Genomic DNA, 16382 nt, shown 5'->3' with positions numbered 1-16382 from the left:
CCATAGAACCTCATATATGTTGTTGTCAATAGAAAGATGAAATACACTCCACTCAAAAACACAGACGAGCTGAAGGCCGTTATCAAAATAACCTGCACTTCAGTAACACCTGAGCAGTGCTAAAGGTTGATCATCTTTTTGTCACGCTGCATTGATGCATTAATTCGTAGGAAAGGAACCCTAGCCAAGTATTGAGTGTACAAATGAACATGCTTTTCAAAAGTTGGACATTTCTCCATTGCAAATCCTTCTTTTGATTGATCTTGGGAAATTTTCTAATAATTTGAGTTATTGGATGTCTGATTATTCTGCTTAAAGAATAAACTTCAACACCTGGTTCTAAAAACTGCAGGCATTATTTCAGGCTTGACTCCTCTCAAATTAGCTCAATGATATACTTGTTAGTGCGCCTGTAGTTATTTGATGGGAGCTGTAGTTTTGTGCAGCCTCCACCTGTCACATGACACCAGTCCTAGTGCTAAACAGTCAGTCAACTCAGGCCACCTCTTGTTCTGATTCTGCTTCTGCTAATCTGCTGTTCTTGTGCCTAGTTCTCTGTCCCACACCCTGTCTGGATTCCTGCCTCATGTTGGCAGAAACCTACCTGGATCCTGGTCCAGCTGTCAGCTAAGTCATTAGATCTCATGTCGTGACTTAGTCATTGTTTATGGTTTATGTCTGTTAGTTGGTTATGTTTGACTCTTGTGCTTTATTCACTCACTTGTCAGACTAGTGCTCATTCCTGTTGTTTTGCACTGTATGCTAGCAATAGCTGTGCTGTGGTACTTGTCCAGCTTTGTGTGCAATTGTATTCTGTACCTCCTGCTCCCGATAACTTTCCTAGCACCGTGTTGCTCGGCTTTGGTTTGTTCCCTGCTTAGACAAACATTTATATTCCTATGATTAAGTCTGCACAGTTGTCCATAGTTCACGTTTCCAGTTTGTTGTCCCTTCTGAGCTTCCGTAGTTTGTCAGCGCAGTTTTCTGTCATTTCCTGTAGTCATTGCTATGATACCATACTATATGGACTTTCTGTGTTTTGATTCCTTTGGTTTGTACTAATACCTGAATAAACTGTTAAACTTCTACTTTGTGTCCTATGTTCTCTCTGTCTGTGCCTGGATCTCTGTATTTCCTTTGCATCGATATGTGTTAAAATTTGTCAGAATCACAAAGAGCCTTAGAACGTCTACATACAGAGACCATTGATGTAATAATGTCTCTGCTGGAAAGAAAATTTTCATGATTCTAAATGACAGAATGCATCGATTTTAAAGATTTGGAAGCAATCCATTAAATTCATCTTTTCTTCTTGATTCCTGAAGCTCCTGGGGCAGCTTTGTGAATCCCTTTCTGCTTAGTGTATTGTTTCCTAACATCAAGAACAACTGATATGTGTAATTTTTACACCATGGTGTGTTGTTGACCAGTAAAAATGCTGTAATCCAGATAATGCCATTTAGTTTTGCCATAAGAGGAATCTGACTTGGTGTTTGGTGCATAACAGTAAACACTGACAAATATACAAACTTAAAGAAGAATATTTTTTTTTTGGTAGATCTCAAATAAAAGCAAGTAGAGCAAATCAAAGCTGTTATAAAAATGGCAACGGTCAGCCTGCTGAGATTTCATTGAAGACCAGGTTGTTTTGATAGCACATTTAGCTCTTCTGTGAGTTTGGGTTGCATGTTTTTCATTTTCTTCTTGACAATAACCCATATGGGGATGGATGCGGTTCAGGTGAGGTGAGTTGACTGGCCAATCAAGTACAGTAATATCATAATGAGAAAACCATTTGGCAGTAGTTTTAGCTCTTTGGAAAGGTAGTAACCCCTACTAGAAAATTAAATCTGGCTCTCTGTAAAGCTTGTCAGCAGATGGAAGCATGACACGCTCAAAAATCTCCTTGATAACACACTTGATAAAACACAGTGGACCAGTGCAAGCAGATGACATGACACCCCCAAATCATCACAGACTGGGAAAATGTTACACTGACTCCAAACACTTTCGAATCTGTGTCCCTACACTTTTCCTCCTGAGTCTAGACCTTGATAACCTGTTTAAATTTCTGACGTCTTTCTGTTTTCATGGTGCCGTGGCTTAGTTGGATAAAGTGCCTGTCTAGTAAACAGGAGATGGCAAATGACAATAAGATGACATCTAGGTAACACAATTGCATAACACCCCCCATCAGCTAGTTTGATAAGCCCTCAAACAAATGATGAGCAGCTTTCACACAGTGTACTCATATTACCAAGAGGTTAATCCCTGTTCTCACAGATCTGAGGTTATATTTTGTAACTACCCTTGTCTCACTTTGTCAGGCCACCTGATCATTGAGAGCAAACTGGGCTTTTCAGGACTGGGGCCTGAAAGAGACAGGAGCTAAAACAAAATATTTCAAAGAGAGGGTGATACAGTAATGAGTAAAATATAGTGTTTTTTGAACATTAAAGCATTCAAACATTCTAGTTGAACCCCAAAAATATGATTAAAAGCCTTGCTAAATTTGGAGTCTGAGGACCCCAAAAAGACCCCCTCAAAAAAGCATAAAATACAGCTGCTACAGCAGTGAATCAGTTAAAAGTAGTTAAAAGTCTCAGATGCCTGTGGAGCTTCAATAATGAAAAAATTAAAGTAAAGATACTTAAAACAAAAAAATATATATCTTTAAAGTCACCTCAGTTTAGGGGTTCACGTCTTGAAATGAAGTTTTTAAACTAAGAGGGTTAGGGTTAGGGGAAATACGGTCCCCCCGGGATCCCAGGAATACAGCAGCTCACCACTGCTGGACCTGGCTCTTCCCACGGGGGTCCCTTTTCCCCTTCCCCCAGTCAGCTAGCATGGGTACCTGGAGGATCCTGGTAGGCAGCAGCTCGCTGCGGCTGACCCAGGATCTCTCCCACCCTGACGGGGCCAGGAACGCAGCAGCCTAACCGGCTGCTGATAGTACTGGCTCCCCCGGGGAGGGACTCGGGGCTGGGAAACACGGTCCACCCGGGGCCCCAGGAGGCCAGCGGCTCACCGCCGTGGAAACCTGGCTTTCCATGGGGACCCTTTTCCCCTTCCCCTAGCCAGTTAGAATGGGTACCTGGAGGGTCCTGGTAGGCAGCAGCTCGCTGCGGCTGATCCAGGCGCCCTCCTACTCCAGAGAGTTCAGGAAAGCGGCAGCCCCCGGGCAACCGATAGTACTGTGCTCACGGGGAGGTACTCGGGGCTCGGAGGGCCGGCTCTCCCGTGGGAACCCGGGCGACCGACGCATGCCGGCGGCCGCCTGACACTCTCCCACGGACCCGCCCCCCTCCGTCCCCTCTTGGGGAAGTACCTGGCGGTCACTGGCTCACTCCGGCTTAGCCGCAGAGAGACCCATACCACCTTAATCCCAGACAGGTCCAAGAGAAGTCCACAGCCTACGGGCCTGTTGGCAGTTATGGCCGTCTGGGGGGGGGTACTTAACATAGGCCTCATCCACCTCGAGGGACCGAGACATTCAACTCTCCAAGCCTATCCGGGTAGGTTGTGGTAACCTAACCGTGATAACAAGCAACCTGTTAACCTGTGTAGGCGGTAAGTATGCGGCCCTCCTGGGTTCCGACTGTAGGAACAGCACGCAGGATGTGGTGGTCCGGGGCATCAGGACCTTAATCGTTGCCCAGTCTTCTATGAGGCTTAGCCTCACCCACCCAACAGCCCATTCTGCACCACACACGCTGAATTGAATCTACCCAAAAAAAACCAATTGGACTCCTTCAAATTGACCCGATCACCTAACATTCTCATCCCCTGGCCCGACGTAGGGGACCAGGCCGTGGATGCACCGGGACCTAGGACCATCATTCAACCACTTTCCTCTCACCTCCTCTACCTTATGACAAAAAAACTTCTTTTTATAAGTATTCAACCCTTACGGACCTTATGACCTACCTCAGAAAAATCCAAAAAAAAAAAAAATTAAATTAGAACTCAAAACACTTACCTGAAAAACGACGTCACTTAAGTAGAAGATAGAATAAATAAATTTACTCACCTTAGAACAATCCTTCATAAGCACCTATAACAAACCACAAATGTACTTACCTAACCCACCTGACGACAAGACTGACCATCCAAAAACAGACCATAGACCCAAGGAAATAACAGAATAAACAAAACCTACCAATTTTCTAAAAACAAAAAAATCTTACAATTGGCGACAGGATGCACTCCGAGACCTGATCAGTCACGGCAGGGCCTCCCTTGGGGGAGAGTGTCTAGTGATAATGGCCGAAACACTCGTTGATCCCGAGGTCCACTACTGATGATGTGTCCTGAAATTATTAAAACACTGAGGCCTAGATTACCTTAGAACCCAGAGACTCTCAAACACTGAATCGATATAGGTGGTCTCTTTAATAGGTAACATAGGATCTAACTATAGGCTTTAGACCCACTAAGACCGGGACCATAAATCACGGGACTAGACTTAACTTGACTTCTGACCCTACACCTAACCCTGACCTCTGACACTAACCTCAAACCCCAGCCTCACCTTAACCCCTCCCCTCAGCTCTTGATCTCTAATCCTAACCCCTAACTTTCAAAACCTATAGGGCTTGCTAACCATATTAAACCCTTCCTCTTGACCCCTAACCTTAACCCGAACCCCCTCCCTGACCCCTTGATCTCTAACCTCCATCCCCCTCCCCAACTCTCAACCCTCCCCTCACCCCTTGACCTCTGACCCCAGGGATACCTGACCCTGACTCTAGAACGATGTATAAGAACTCAGAAGATATGAAAGTTCCCCCCCTTTTTTTCCTCTCTCTCTCTCTCTCTCTACTGCCCCTGATATTAATGAAAACACGCCTCTACAAAGAATATACACTCACCTACACAACAACACAACCCCCCCTTTTTTTTTAAAAAAAAAAAGAACAGGAAATACACCTACAAGAAAGGATACCCACCTCCTCACCTGCATAAGAAAGATTTTTTATTTACCAACGAGAGGGTGAAACGAATAACAGGAAAGAAAAATCCCCCGACAACTACTGATCTACCAACCTAGACATATACTTAAAACTCACAGAAAGAGACAAAAACAAATTGTATGACCAAAGAAAAGTCAAAAAACACAAATCCCAGAAGGAACCCAATGAAACAAAAATATCCCCCCCCCCAAAAAAAGAACGAAGCCTGAGAGTATTAACAAATGTATGATACCCAGTGCACTGCCTTCAACATCCTACTCCAAACCATCTTGTTTAAGATGGGGGATGCTGTCGAGATAGCATTTACCCACCCTAACCCAGCCAGAGCCTCCGAAAAGCATACGGTCTTGAAACTCCAGTATTTCAATTTACCCTGTCTTTTACCTCATTACAGACACCAACCATGGCAGAGACCAACCAATGCAGCGACTTCCAACGCTTGACAAAAGCATTTACCCAATACATAAAGGCGACACACCACCTTCAACATGTGAAGAGATCCCCTGGATCCCAAATACCTGCGGGGATCCGCAAACTCGAGAAGGGCATCACAAATGCAATCCGTGCAGCTTTTCCCACACAGGACTTCAACTCTCTAAATATGGGTAATGCCAAGAATTGGACCCAAACATCACTACAAATCTTGGAACAACATTATACCAACAGTCTGGAGGAAAACAGATCCAGAATAACCTCCCTCCGCAACACTAACTGGGAAGTAGCCCTGAAAATAGCAGTAAGATGGGCAAAGAAGGATCTACGCTCCCTAAAAGCTGCGACACTAGAAAATGCCACACGTGAACTAGAATGGCTTATGTTGAACAACCCTGAACAGACCCAGTCCAGAAGCCCCCAGACGGTCGAACCACCAACTGCAGAACAAACCCCAACCACTGAAAACGCAACGGTGGCCCCAACTGAACCCAACCCCCCAAAACAAGAAACACCAACCACCCAAAACCCCATTGACATAAGCCTAGACCTTTCAGAATCTGATGACCTGACCGAACCCACATCCACACCTATAAAATTGAAAAGACCAAACAACATAACCGAATTCACTCTAACCCCAATACAAAACAAAAAACCACGCCTGGTTCTCACAAGAATCCCATCGGGAACCCAAGAACACAACGTAACACCCACAAGCACACCCCCATCAACACCTCTATACAAAAAACATGAACACCTCGGAAACAAAACCGAAAATTGGCATCTCATACTCCAAAGACCAATTATAATCATGGGGGACTCCGTCGGCAGACTCCCACACATTGACAACCGAATCCAAGGATTGTTTTCCGGGGGCGAAACTCCACAATGCCACAGCTATCCTTAAGAAAAACGCCAGAACGACAAATGACATAAGCCATGTGATCTTATCTTTCGGTATAAACAAGAGAGAACAAGGCAATACATCCATCCTAAAGAAAGACCTTGTATCAATGCTAAATGCGGTAAAGGGCACCTTCCCCCAGGCAGAAATCTTCATACCAATTATCAACTACAGTCAACACCTACCACTGAAAACACAAACAAACATAAACCACCTTAACAAACTAATCGATGCAACAAACGGATGCATACCAACAATACACCCAGATAACTTTCACATCATAAAAGACAATATACATTGGAACGAGAGAACCGCCGACCACATTTGGCAACACTGGCAACATTTTTTGGAATAACGGCCTCTGGGAAGAACCCGGAGGCACTAACAGGAGAAATCATTAACTTATCCAACCACTTCCAACTAACTGAACCACAAAAAAGACTCCTGAAAAAAGGCCTATCCTTCATACCCACACCAAACAAACCGACAAACATGAGAACCACACTAGCGGCCCAACTCTCAGACTATCACAGGAGAATCAAATTATGCACATACCATGGCCCCTCGGCGCCGAAAACAACACAAACATTCACACCGAAATCCAACTGGGAACCAGACCATGAAAAACTACCTCAACAGGTAAACAGGATGGCAAACCGAACCCCGACCCATGAAAAAAGTGCCGGAAGATTCTAATTACCGGACCACAGGAGAGATCGACGACAACAAAGCAAAGAATAAACTTTCAAAACTCAACAAGGAACTACAAACCTGACCAACATAAAAACACTGTAAAACTGAAAATAACATGTATAATACCCTAACTGTATTGTAAATATATGTAAACATACTAAATAAAACAAGGAGTATGGGGATTGAAAATGATGCCCGAGGGGAAATAGAGTTCCACGGCAATAACCCGGTGAGGGCCGCGGGGCCCCCACGGATTAGCCTGAACAAAACCCAGACCTGATTCATCCCAATACATACTCTCTAATACGTACCTCATATAACTTATTAATACCTTGGACCCGCAACTGTGGGTCCGAAGGGACTGTGCAAAAGAATTAGTATTACCACAGACCCTCAGCAGAGGGACTGATCAAAAAAGGACATTTTTTCTCAACAGATTCAAAAAGAAATAGATAGTTCTGGAAAAAGGGTTAGGGTTATTCCCAACACTTAATCCCATAACCTGGGGACCAAAGGGCATAAAAATAAAACTTTTAACACCCATCAGGAAACACAAGAAAAAGAAGCCCAACCCCCTGATCTGCTGTTTAAACACAAAAGGAGGGGACAAGTAACTCAGATCCTGGAACCAGTTTCTATAAAAAAGACAGTCTTAATACCCTAATCCTAGCCGTAACCCTAAAATCCCCAAACCTATCCAACAGATATGAAAAAAACAAAACTTAAAGAAAACTAATTGACTTGGATGAAACTAAAACTCCCTCCCCAAAAATAGGAAGTAAGTCTGGGAAAGAGTCAGGCTTTTTATCATTTCTTGTCACTTAAGAGAACTTAATGCCTTTTCAAAGAGGGCTGAAGGGAGACTTGAAAGGTTTTTTTGCTCTTTTGTTTATTTTTAAAAAGGTAACATTTAAAAAAAAAAAAACCAACATAAGTAAATGGCCCTCTTCGTGCCCCTGGTACCGCTGGTAACGCTTTCCTATGGAGCCAGGCTAGAGTGAGTGAGAGAGAGCGAGAGTCAGAGGGAGATACCAGGAGAGTGAGGCTAAATGTGAGTGAAAAAGGAGGAAAGTCTGGGAAAGAGTTTTTGTTTGTTTTATTAAGATCCCCATTAGCTTTTGCAAGGCAGCAGCTATTCTTCCTGGGGTCTTCATAATTTCATCTGTGACAATTCCAAAATACAACATGTACACATAATGCATACAAATCATAATTACAGAATACATAAACAATACATATAAGAATACACATATACAAAAGACATACATGTACACAAGTCATACTAAACCAAAAAGCATACAACACACAGTACTCCCACATTGAATTATCATAAAAATAAGTTTTGTTCTTCTTCAAAGATGCCATGACCCAACAATGATAATGATTAAAGAATAATCTACCTCAGAACTAACCATGAATATCAGTCTCTCAACCAATGAAACCCTGAGCCTTGCATCCTTACTATTAATTACATTCACAATATATAAAGTATAATTGGAATCTGTCTTGCTATTGTAACATTGCAGCCACTACATTTAAGTTTACGATTTAATTTTATCTAATTATTGCATTTTACCAGCTTCTGCTCCCCCGAGCAACCCATAGACATTAATAACAGAAATTTTGTGCTAAGTAATAATCTTTTAGTTTTATTTTTAAGTTTACTATGTTCCTCTGTTGAGTTACATAACTGGGGAGTGAATTCCATTCTTTCATTGCTCTGTATATTACTGTATATTGAGAAACTGACTTAGATTTAGATATGGTAAAATGATTTCCAGCAGCATGTCTTGTTGAGTAATTATGTGTTTCTGTACTGAAAGACAATTTATTATACAAAACATTTGGCGTTTTTGTTATGATTATATTCCTAATGAACACCATCAGCAAGTACAGCAATCTATTTTTCACATCTAACCAGTGGAGACTTATCATGCATTTTAGAAATGTTGGTCTTAATTCCACAGGAAAGAGCAACACGTGCTGCTTTATTCTGTACCACCTGCAGCTTTCTGATGCTACTTAGGCCTTGTCCACACGTAGCAGGGTTTTTGTAAAACCGAATATCCCGCCCCCTCCGTCTGGAAAAAAACTTACGTACACACCACCTCGTTTTTAGAAAAAAACTTCATCCACACCTAACCGCATAAGTGCGTTTTTCAGCACATTCATAAGCATGCCGGACCTTTAGGTGGCAGTAGTTCCCCAAATCCTAGCAAGGTGGTGGAGAATAACCGTCCTTAACGTCATCCTTCGCCTGTGTTGTTGAATGTGGAGCAGTATCTGGGCTTGTAAAAACAAGCAAGTAAAAATCGCCTGTACAAGAAACAGCGCTCAAAACCTTGTGAGAGCATCCATACTGTTACCGAATGTAAACACAGGTCGCATATGTGACGTAAGAACATATTTTGTCGCAGGTGGTGACGTTTCGAAACGCAAAACCCCGGTTACTGATGTCCACATACAGACGCATAAAACGGAGAATTTGCAAATCTTCACTTTGGTGGGAGTTTTTAAAAAGAATCGTTTTTGATGACATAAATCTGCGTTTTTGTGTGGATGATAGGCCGAATCGTAGAAAAATATCTTGGTTTTGTGAGATACCCGGCTACGTGTGGACAAGGCCTTAGTGAAGCATTGGACCGTACAATTGTACTGTAATTCAAGTGCGACAAAACCAAAGCTTGAATTACAGTGGTTTGTGGTGTCAGATATTTGGCACATGTCCTAATCTTTGACAAAATATTTCCAATTTTAGTTACAATTCTCCGTATTTGTTTGTCCCAAGCTAGTATATGATCAATAATAACTCCCAACAGTTTAACTTTTTTCACTTGTTTGATAGATTCATTATTAATGGTTAGGTCAAGCTTTGGATTAGCGCACAATGTATATTTTGTTCCAATAACCATACTATTGGTCTTCGACACATTCAAAATACGTTTATTGCTACTAATCCACTTAAAGACTAACTTCATTTCCTCTCTTAAATTTGTATTTAAGTCCCAGATTGTTGGTTCTGCTAAATAAATTGTGGTATCATCGGCATACATAACCATGTGAGCTTTATTTAATACTAAGGGAAAATCATTTGTAAAAATAGAATATAAGAGAGGCCCAAGGCAACTTCCTTGAGGCACTCATGTTTCACAGATTTAAGGTCTGACTTGCTTCCATTGAAACAAACCATTTGTTGTCTCTCGGTCAAATAACTGTTGATTGTTAATAAAGCAGAAAAAGAAAATCCATAACATTTTAATTTTTCCAACAATAATTCATGATCAAGAATATCAAAAGCTGCTGAAAAGTCAAAAAAAATGGCTCCAATTAGCTTCTTTTGTACACGATCATTATACCAATCATCAACCATTTGAGTTAGGGCCGTTGCTGTGGAGTATTTCTCTCTAAGCATGCTGGAAGTCAGTAAATAAGTTATTATTTGAAAAGTATAACTGAATTTGTTCACACACAATCTTCTCCATTACTTTACTCAAAATTGGCAATAAACTTATTGGTCGGCTGTTAGATTCAGAAAACTGCATTTTTTTTGTTTTTTGGTATTGATACAATTTTTTGCAACTTTCCATGCCTGTGGCCATTTATTTTTGGTAAAACATAAATTAAATATATGAGTGATCACTGGAACAACAATAGCAACAATAGCAACAATAGGTTTAAGCAGCCTTCCATCAAGAAAATCAACCCCTGGTGGCTTATTCTGACCCGTCATTAACATTAGCTCAACTCTTGATACAGTAACATTCTTAAAATTAAAGACACATTCTTTACTCTCCATAATCTCATTTATAAATCTCAAAACTAGATCGGTGTTGTTATTCTGTACAGTACTCTTAAGCTTATCAATTTTATTAGTAAAATAATTATTGAAATGATTTGCAATGTCTTTAGATTTTGTGAGGAAGGCCCCTTCAGTTTCTAAGTAAGATGGTGTGGACTTAGTTTTGCCTTTAAATAAATGATTTAAAATGCTCCATAATCTTTTACTATCATGTTGAGTAAACAGTAAGTACAGTAAACTTGCCAATCTGATTTAGTTCCTGATGTTAAAGCAATCTGTTTTGCTTGCTCTCTTTCCATAATATATCCTTTCAGTTCTTTGTCCAGCCACGGGCTCATGGTTAGAAAAATAGGCAGGTTGGGTGTAAAATGAGAAAAAAATGGAGAAATAGCCAGGTAAATAACACCAAAAACACTTAATATTCTGTCTTCGTGCCCCTGGTACCACAATGCTTTCCTATGGAGCCAGGCTAGAGTGAGTGAGAGAGGGCGAGGGAAAGACCAGGAGAGTGAGGCTAAGCGTGAGTGAAAAAGGGGGAAAGTCTGGGAAAGAGTGAGGGGAAAAATGCGCGGGGAGGGGGGCTGACTCAGAAATATAGGCAGGTTGGTGGTAAATGGAAAAAAAAAGGAGAAATAGCCAGATATGTAACGCCAAAAACACTTAGAAAACATTCAGTCTCCTCCCTTCGTGCCCCTGGTACCCCGGCTCATTCTATGTGCCCCTGGTACCCCGGCTCAGTCTTCGCACCCCTGGTACCCCAGTCCAGAGTGCTTTTGACAATTTTTTTCATGCTTGTTCATCAGGACTTCTGCATCTATTTCTGGGACAACTGATTCACCCACAAACGCTGGTATTTTGCGCTCTGTGTCATTTTATTATCTTAATCTTTGCACAAATCACAGGTGACCACTACATTTCTGTGCTCCTTGCACACAGGCCGGCTGCACTTTGAACAGTAGATTGTAGTTTTTCTGTCTTTGGAATATGGGCAGATAACGCACCTCTTTCTCTTCCTCTTCGTTTGGCATGCTTGGCTGATGTCATCTTGTGGCTCAGTGGTGGCTGCATATTCTTTTTGTAACCCACATCTTCCCATTACTTGAATAATATTTCTTGGGAGATTCAGCGTTTCTGTCAGGCGCCTCGTCATGTGTGGCATGACAAGCTCTTTGCACAATTCTTTGATGAATAGCCTGCGTGTGTGGCTCACACCAGCATGGTAATCCGGATGTTCTAGAGTGTAGTTTGTGTATGCATTCAGAGTCGCCACATCCAACATACTGTACCAGAGCACCAAAGGCCACCTGCGTGTTCTCCGCTTACATGTGTAGTTGCTCACCATCTGATCCAATAAGTCCACCCCTCCTTTTGTCCTGTTGTAGTAGAGGATGACTTCTGGTTTCTTCTTGGGTGTGTCATCCACTGCTTTCTCATGATGCATAGTGCTCAAGAGGACAACAGCCTTTCCTTTCTTCGGCACATAGCTCACCATGGTCATGCCGCCATTAAATCCGAATTCTGAGCTAAAAGTCTCCCTTGATCTGGATGGCTTCATGATAGGTGGGATGTCTGGCTTGTTCTGACGAAGTGTTCCAACGATGGTAAGATTTTCCTTGAGGAGACTAGCAGAGGCACGCTGGTGAAGAAGTTGTCCACTGTGATGTTGCGACCTGTGGTGATGGTGGGAGAGAGAGAGAGGGGAGGGGGGAAAATTTATGTTTCAAAATTATTGTGTTAGAACCTATACATTTGTATTGTGCTGTACATTTACCTGTCCCAGTGATGGTACCGCACAACTGGTGTACAACATCCGCTCCAAGGTTCCTGTGAGCCTCCTCTCCTGGCTTTCTCCTGGGATAGACAATTCCATCTATTGCATAAGGTACCCTTGCATCACAAATCCAGAAGATTTTCAGGCCGTACTTTGCAGGTTTGCTGGGCATGTACGGGAGAAATTTGCATCAGCCTTGGAATGGCACAAGCTGTTCATCTATGGTAACACAGTCGCTGGCGATGAACTGGCCTCTGCAGTTCTCCAGGAAAGAGTCCCACACGTCCCTAAATGGTGCCAGGTGATCTGTTTGCAGTCGCAAACCCCTACTCCTCTTGTAGTCAAACCGTATGACACGGCGGATCTCCTCAAATCTGCTGAGCGACATGGTGGCCTTGTAAACAGGACTTTGCAGTGGATCCGGAAACAGCTCATGCAAAGACACATCCCAGCTCTTCTCCCCACCTGCAAGGAGGGTCAAACCGATGAAGGCTGTGAGTTCTACCACATCTAGGCTTCTCCATTCCCCCTCCTTAGTTGTGGCTGTTCTCTGTCCCGCTAAGTTTGTAAATTTTACAACCTTGTCGATGATGTCATCAGTCATCAACCTCTTCCAGGCGTCTTTCGGTGTAACAGCTGTGGATGCAGGTTCTGGATGCCTCTGCAGAATGCTATCCTGTCTTCTTCTGCCATGGGCGGAGGGATTCTCACACCAGTAAGATCCAATTTTACTCAATCTCTTGGCCTGAGTCTGAGTTTCAACGTCAGAGGACCCAGCAGATTCTGCTTGACTCTGTGGCAGAGCTTCTCGGTCACTACCACCACCACCACCCACCTCTTCTTGTGCTTCCGGAAGCCTCACTCATGCACTGTCAGCTGAACAGCTGGGACCAGCTATGCTCTGTATAAACAGAGTGGAAAACACAATAAAGTTTTCAGGTGCACATGAACACACAAAGTTTCACATTTGTGTTGTGGCTAAATGGCATGGCTAAACTGGACTGGCTGGAGTGCTCCGGCTAGGCTAGGCTAGGCTAACTGCTCAACCCTAACTCCTCGATGTAACCTGGACCTAAAGACATTTTATCTACAGTTATCTGTCAAATGTAGTCAAATATTTACTCAGGTTGTAAAAAAAAAAAAAAAAAAAAACTTACATCTGAGCAGTCCTCCAAGAATGTACACTGACTTGAAACAGTATGTGCCATGACTGACTGACTGACTGACCGACTGATTACTGTACACTGATAACACCTGAGTCATGTCAGACCCACCAGCACGTGCACAAAATACCATATATGGTATAACATGGAGCGGGCCTGAAGAAGGATTTCTCCACCGGAGAGATAACCACACTTCATGACATGGAGAATGAATCCGGGGAACTTTTGACCCTGCATCGGGTTCAAAGGGTTAAACAGCAGCAGTATTGGCGTAAACAAATAGTTGTGAGCAGGAGCAGAGCAGATTTGTACCTGATCAGGGGCTATTTGAAAAAGAGGACAGGATGATTATGGAAAGCATTACAAATTCAGAACGTAAATTGAAATTGTGCTCTTAATCTGAAAGACCACACTCTTAATAAAGTTAGATAAGTAATTGCATAGTTACTCCAATTACTTTCAAACCTGTGAAAATCGAGGGCCCGTACCCAAATTAAATGCAATGTTTTAGTTACACTACTTAAACTAATTCTGCTTTTTAGTCACATCGTGTTTGCTTCATTTCAGATCCACTGAGGTGCTGCACTGAGGCGAGATTATGAAAAGTGTGTCATTGTCCAAATGCTTTAGGACTCGACCATAGGTATTGTTCCAGATTTTGAATTTCAATATACAAGAACTTTATTGTCATATACACAGCAGAAACAGAATGGTTACCCTGAGTAATGAAATTATTATTTTGTGAGTTCCCCTCACACAACTGAAATGACAAATGAAATAAAATGAAATAAATATAGAATAAAATAAAAATAAATTAAGATTAAAATCTAGTTTAAAAAATTAAATTCTATGCTAACCCTTTGCCAGATTATTTCTCTGCTTTGACACTTCTGAACTTGTCATTTCTTGTAATTTTCTTACTATGTTAAACATTTCTCAGCATTTTCTCTCAGAACTACCAAGCTGTGGTTTTCATGTTGTGTTCTGAATTAAAGCCTGATTGCAGTGGAAACAACAAACACATCTTCTTCTCTTTAGGAGGTTTCAGAGCTGCATGATAAATTTCCCTCTTGGACGTGAGTATAATGTGATAATATGGAGGTCTGTTTATAGTTTGCTCAGCAGGGGGGACAACAGTTGAGCTTCTTTGGCTGATCAGTAACTCTGTCAGCAGCCTGACTTCATTATAACGCTGAATATGATGCATCAGCAGCTAAACAGAGGGAGGCTACAGCTCTTGCACTCTCAAAAGTGCACTTTAGATTTTTTTGTGAAGATGAATCTTTTTGTTTCCAGGCAACAGCGGAGATCCCTGTGTTTGTAGTGTTCCTGTGTATAAGTGTGTCAGTTCCCCTGGAGAGCCGAAGAAAAGTCTTACATCACTGATGATGCAAAAAGTTTCTTGGAAATCTGGTTGCAGACAAAACTCTGCTTCAGAACATGAGAAAATACTGACGCTGTCAGAGCGGGGCTGACGTGCTGGCCAGGAACTTTCCACTACATATCTTTTGGTAGTTTTACAAATTACATGCTTCCTCCAGAGTGTTGCGTCAAAGTCCTAAGTTTGGTGCCAGGACTTGACTATAAATTTCCAAATTTTGTCTTAAGTCCTGAACACAACATCTGAAGTCCCAAGTCTCAAACAATAAAGTCCCAAGATGGGTCCCAAGTCTTGACACTGAAAGCTCAGGGTAAGTCTTAAGTTCTGACTATAAGGTGACAAGTTAAGTCTTAATCCTTGACTATAAAGTTCTGAATCAAAGTTCTAAGTCTTGATTTTAAAGTTCCAAGTTAAGTCTCAAGTCTTGACGATAAAGTCCCAAATTATGGCCCAGTTTCAAATTATAAAATTCAGTTTTTGTCTCTGGCGCCTCAAGAAAAATCTTAAATTCTGAAAATAAAATCCCAAGTTAAGTACTAACTGTTTCCTCAAAAGTGACAAGTTAAATCCCAATTCTTGACTCCAAAGTTATGTTACACAGTAAGTCTTGTAACTGAAGCTTCAAGCTAAGTCCCATGTCTTAAAACAAAAGTCCGAAGTTGAGATTGAAGTCCTGATTCTAAATCCCAAGTCTTGGCTCTAAAGTCTCAAATCAAGTCCGAAGTCTCAATGTCAAAGGCTCAAGGTAGGTCTTAAGTCTTGACTATAAGGTGAAAAGTTAAGTCCCAAGTCTTGGCTCCAAAGTAAATCACAGTTTTTGATTCTAGAGTCCCAAGTTAGATACCAAGTCTTGATCATTCAGTGTACATAAAGAAATGAATGTGTTACAGATACAAAGTTGAGCTTTAAATAGTGTTAGTTGTCGCCTACTGTTGGTGCTTCAGGGCTGCAGCGCTTCACCAATGCTCTGCTCAAACTGAATAATAGGCGTCATTTAAACACTCTCATTGTCTCTGGGGCATTTTTAAAATTTCTTCAACTGAAGTGATGCATATTTCTTGTTTACTGTAAAAATCAGATATAACTAATGATTCCATTGTTTGGGTTGAACCCACAAAGCTCCAGCTATTGTCTCTCTGACATACATGTACACACTCAGTAAATAACAGGATATATTGCCTCAGTGGAGATAATTTTGCTCCACATCTTGTTCATGTTTCAGCCGTATCTTCTTGGATCGACCTCCAGAACTAAAGCAGCCTCATT

Source organism: Amphiprion ocellaris, chromosome 17 (genome assembly GCF_022539595.1).
Source record: "Amphiprion ocellaris isolate individual 3 ecotype Okinawa chromosome 17, ASM2253959v1, whole genome shotgun sequence".
NCBI classification, from domain to species: Eukaryota; Metazoa; Chordata; class Actinopteri; family Pomacentridae; genus Amphiprion; species Amphiprion ocellaris.
The sequence above is the reverse complement of the archived record's forward strand: the minus strand, read 5'-3'. Positions refer to the sequence as shown.